This window comes from Pongo pygmaeus, chromosome 7 (assembly GCF_028885625.2).
Source record: "Pongo pygmaeus isolate AG05252 chromosome 7, NHGRI_mPonPyg2-v2.0_pri, whole genome shotgun sequence".
NCBI classification, from domain to species: domain Eukaryota; kingdom Metazoa; phylum Chordata; class Mammalia; order Primates; family Hominidae; genus Pongo; species Pongo pygmaeus.
The window spans coordinates 120,913,722-120,919,131 of NC_072380.2; positions in this window are offsets into that span (position 1 = coordinate 120,913,722).

The following is a 5,410-nucleotide window of genomic DNA, read 5'->3' on the forward strand; positions in this document are numbered from 1 at the left end:
AGTTTATTTCTCTCCTGGAAGTAACGGTCCTCAAAAAGATAATAGGTTTAGCATCCTAGCCCTTTGCAACCTAAAACTTCCACACTCTACCTTCAGACCTCAGAAAGCCTAGTCCTTAACAAGATGGTGACATTCACTCATACTCTGGAGACTTTTCACATTCTGCTCCAAATGCATACTTTTTTCTAGAGTACAAGAGGTCAAAGCAAATTATATTTCTACTATGCCAGCCAGAATGAATGGAGAAGCACCCAGAATTGGGGGGTGGGGGATGGAACTGGGAAAACTAACTCTACAACTAGGAATAAAAGGCACCGCCCAAAGGATATGATTAAGTCCACTATGGTCCAGGAAGCCATTCATTCCTGTGTTACAACTCTAGAAAATGGGGCAGGGGCGCGGTTTCAGGAAAAAATTGGTATTTAAAGTTAAGCAAATGTTTATGTTATATCTAGTGTTGTAAGTGGTATCACATAAATTTTTTGAGAGAATAGGTAAAGAGTTGATGAGCCATCATCTATCATTCACATCCAACCAGTTCAGCCAGTCAGCCAGGATCCCTTCTCCTGCCATATGTCTCCCATTGTTTGAAGCTCAGCCTTATTTCAGCTTTCAAGAAGTCTATAGGTAGGTGAGTCCAAGGTTATAATTTCAGGAGCTCGAAAAAATGATCAGAGACCTGTTTTTTTTCTTCTTTTCCCCCAGCATCCTCAACATGTTGGTCTTCATCTTCAGGCTTTTCTGTCATGGTTGCAAAATGGCTGCCATTGTGCTAAGCATCACATCTTCATAAACCCCTATTAAGCAGTAGAAAAGAAGTGACTCTCTGCCTGTGTCCCATTTTAAAATTGAGAAAAAATTTTCCAAAAGGCTCCTAGCAAACATACCATTACATCTCACTGGCCAGTACTTCTACTTCTACTTTAAAATATCACTGACAAGAGAAATGGAGAAATCATGACTGGTTTACACTAATCAACATTCACTCTTCAGGGCTACTGAGGGGCCCATTGGTTATTAGGCTTCCAAACACCTAAACAAAATCAAAATTTTATTGACAATGAATTGAATCAAAATAAGAATAGCTGTTAAATATAGACAGCTCTTGCAGATGCCACAGGTACCCCAACCATACCTGCTAGGCCTACTCGGAAAGATTCCTATAGATAGGTCCTGTACGCACTCATGGCTTCCTATGTCACTATGTTTGAGAGTGTTTTCTGACAATGGGAACTTGCTCTACCTGGAGGAATCTTCAACCAAAGGAAACAGGAAATAGTGGGTAAATACCTCAGTTTTCCTATTAATGGAACATTTTTGAGGCATCTCCCAGAGGGTCACCAGCAGGATGGAGCCCCAGTTGCCCACAATGGTTGTCTTTCCATTCATGAACCGTTCATTGACTTTCCTCCCTTCAGCGACTCAATTCTTCACAGTGCTTCCTGAGATTACACCCAAATCTTTGTTTTGGGGTCTGCTTTCAGGAGAGCTCAACTAAGTCATCAATCAACGGTGTCTGCCTCCTGTAGCTCTGGCCTTCTCTTCTGTGATACCTTCCCTGATCTTCAATCAAAAGTTACTTATTGGGCCAGGTGTAGGGGCTCATGCCTGTAATCCCAACATGTTGGGAGGCCGAGGTGAGAGGATGGCTTGAAGCCAGGAGTTTGAGATCAGCTTGGGTAACAGGGCAAGTCCCTGTCTCTAAAAAATTTAATAAAATAGCCATGCATGGTGGCATGTGCCTGTAGTCCCTGCTACTTGGGAGGCTGAGGGAGGAGGATCACTTGAGACCAGGAGTTCGAGGCTACAGTGAGCTAGATCACACCACTGCACTCCAGCCTGCACAACAGAGTGAGACCTTGTATCTTAAAAAAAAAAAAAAAAAGTTACTTATTCCTTTGTGTGACCACTATATGGTACAAAGCATTAGTATAGCACATTTTAAGTGTGTTTCCTTCCTACCATACTGTATGTTCCTTAAAGTCAGGGACCCTGTTCTATTCATTGTTATATTCCTGTTGCTTAAAGTCAGGGACCCTGTTCTCTTCATTGTTATATTCCTGTTGTTGAGCACAGTACCTGGCACATGGTAGGTGCTGATTAAATGTTGATTAACAAAACCCAGTATGTGGTTCCTTACCTAGGGACTCCTCATTAAAAAAAAAAAAAATCACAATCCCTTGAGCCCTCACTGCAGTTGTCCCCCATCCTTCTCGCTTTCATTGTCATCACTTCCATTACTCTCTGCTTCATATGCCGTCTCAGAGGTTAAATATCTGGATTACTCCAGGCAGGCAAGGTATTCATATAGGATAAATATGCTCTCTATAAGTTAATGTCCCTCAAGACATTTATTTTCTTTACCCGTGTTTCAGCATTCCCAATCTCTGAGACAGATCTTTTAAATTAAACATTGCCTCACAGCTGGCAGATCGTCTCCAGACCCACTGAACTCCAGCTCACTGAGAAAGCCAATAATTCACTGGCCTAAAATATGCACAGCAGGGCAGAGGGCTGCCCCTCTGCTGCTGAAAGGAAATTTTATTTGCGAAACTCTAATTCTTAGTGATATATTTACTACATTCCCATTTTTTTCTTAACTTTATTGCCTCAACAGTAAAACTAAAACCTATTTTAAGTATTCAAATAGAGCAAGTCAGAAATTAAAAAAAAAAAAAGTCAAATGGACAATGTAGGGGCTGCTGTGCATTTGTCTTACTCTCAAAAATCTAAGTCCTATGAGAAAAAAATAAACAGAAAAAAATAGTTACTCTTTTCAATAAAATAGATGCCAATTTCTGATGCAGAGTGACAGTTCAGGGAGAAAAGTTAAAAGCAAACTTGGGACTTTTAGAAAAATTTTTGAAAGAGAGGAAGAATGAGATTTTCAGACCAATATGAAGCTAGAGCAACACCAACATAACATGGGATTAGTATCAGTGTATTAACAGCTGTCATGGTGAGGGTGGCTTCTCACACTGATATCCAGTTGGCATTTATTTCGAATGGGGTAAACAGGAATGGCAGGAGTATGGAGCACGGGTGGGACTGCATTAAGTGTCAGACAGAATAATCTGTGAGATGAACGTGGCTCAAATGTTACGTCTTACTAATGCTGGACTTAAGTGCAAGAAGAAACATGCTGCACTCAAGATTTCAGTCCCGGGGACAGAGGCTGACTCACAGCAGAGCTAAACGAAGCTTCAGTTTTAGGTTCCCTTCTTTTACACAGGTCCCTTCCAAGGACCAGTATCTAATTTGTATCCATTATCATTTTTCTTTCCAAATGCTGTCCCTGACCCCGGCCACCAAATTTTATAAGCTTCAAACTCTAAAACATCTACATCTCCCTCTGCCAGACAAATTAATTTTTAAGGAGTTTCCAAAAGATGTTGATGAACATTATAAAGACATACAGGTTTTAAAAAGTATGTAAAGAACTGCAGGCTGGGTGCAGTGGCTCACGCCTGTAATCTCAGCACTTTGGGATTGCTTGAGTCCAGGAGTTCGAGATCAGCCTGGGCAACGTGGTGAAATCCTGTCTCTCCAAAAATGCAAAAAACTAGCCAGGTGTGGTTGTGCACATCTGTAGTTCCAGTTAGCCAGGAGACTGAGGTGGGAGGATCACTTGAGCCCAGGAGGTCAAGGCTGCAGTGGGCCATGATTGGACTGCACTCCAGCCTGGCCACAGATGGAGACCCTGTCTCAAAAAAAAAAAAAAAAAAGAACTGCAGTTCTGAAAAACAAAAATGAATGAATGAATACATACATACATACATACATACATACATAAGCTATATCACTTGATATTTACTTAGAGGAAAATTTTTATAACCCCTAATCAAGAGGTTTGAGATACTGTCTCTTTCCTTAAAGATATTATGGGGTAATTTAGGAATCGAGACATAGGTACATAAAAATAACTATTGTCTTAATATTGAAAAATGGGAGGTATTCATTTAGCAAATACTTATTAATTGTGCCTTTGTTCCAGGCACTGCACTAGGCCTCAGAGATCTAATAGTTAACAAAACAAAATAATCAGCCTTCATGGAGCCTACAGTCGAATGGGAAAGAAATTGAAAAAGTAAATAAATGAATAAATGAAATAACTAAAAGTTATAAAAAGTTCTGTTAAAAAAAAACCCTATCAGGTTGCTAAGACAGAGATTAAAGAAGAAACCTCTTTTACCTTGGGCAGTAGTCAAGATTTGAGAAGGTAACACACTTGAAGGAAGAAACAGCCATGAAAAGAGATGAAAGGAAATATGTTCTGGGCAGATATGTTCTGGGTAAAGACCTGAGGTGAGAAACAGCTCAACATTCTTGAGCAACAGAGGAAGCCAATGTGGGTGAATACAGTAAGTGGCCAGAGACACGAGATGAAGCAAGCAAATGACCCTTGGTATGTTCTGCTTGCAAATGGAGATTTTTGAGTATTTGCTTCATTACATTTCTTCCTTAACCTGGGAAGTGATGGGATTGAAAAGCTAATTTTTATTCTTAGAACATAATAATACAAGTAATACAAGATCCAACCACTGCATCCCAAGATGTAGTTTATAAAAGTTACAGTAAAGGAAGAAAAATTAATTATGTGTAGTTCTATAAAATTCTTATATTCCCTTTTCTGTCACATATATATGTAAGTGTGTGTGTGTGTGTATATATATATGCCTGTTGATCTGTGTTTTTATCAAGTTAGAAGATGGTGAAAGCCTACCTCTCAAAGTCCCAAATAAGAAACTTTGTCATTGGATGTCAACACTATCATTCATGCGGGTCATAAAGGAATGGGTAAGGCTGTACTCCACTCCCACCATTGGAAGAAATGAGCAACCATGTTCTTAGACTTAATTATACATGAATCTTTTTTTATTTAAAAAATTATTTTTTAAATTAAACAATAAGAATTGTACATATTCATGGGGTACACAGTAATTTTTTGCACATATAATGTATAGTAATTAGATGAGGATAATTAGCATATCCATCATCTCAAACATTTATTTCTTTGTGTTGGGAACATTCAATATCCTCCTTCTAGCTATCTGAAAATATGTAATAAATTATTGTCTACAAACATACCACCCTGAATGTGCCCAATCTAATGGACCCTGTTTTTTTTTTTTTTTTTTTGAGACAGAGTCTTGCTCTGTCACCCAGGCTGGCGTGCAGTGGTGCAATCTCAGCTCACTGCAACCTCTGCCTCTTGGGTTCACGTGATTTTCTTGTCTCAGCCTCCCTGAGTAGCTGGGATTACAGGTGTGTGCCACCACACTCAGCTAATTTTTGTATTTTTAGTAGAGATGGGGTTTCACCATGTTGGCCATGCTGGTCTCGAACTCCTGACCTCAAACGATCCGCCCCCTTTGGCCTCCCAAAGTGCTGGGATTACAGGCATGAGCCA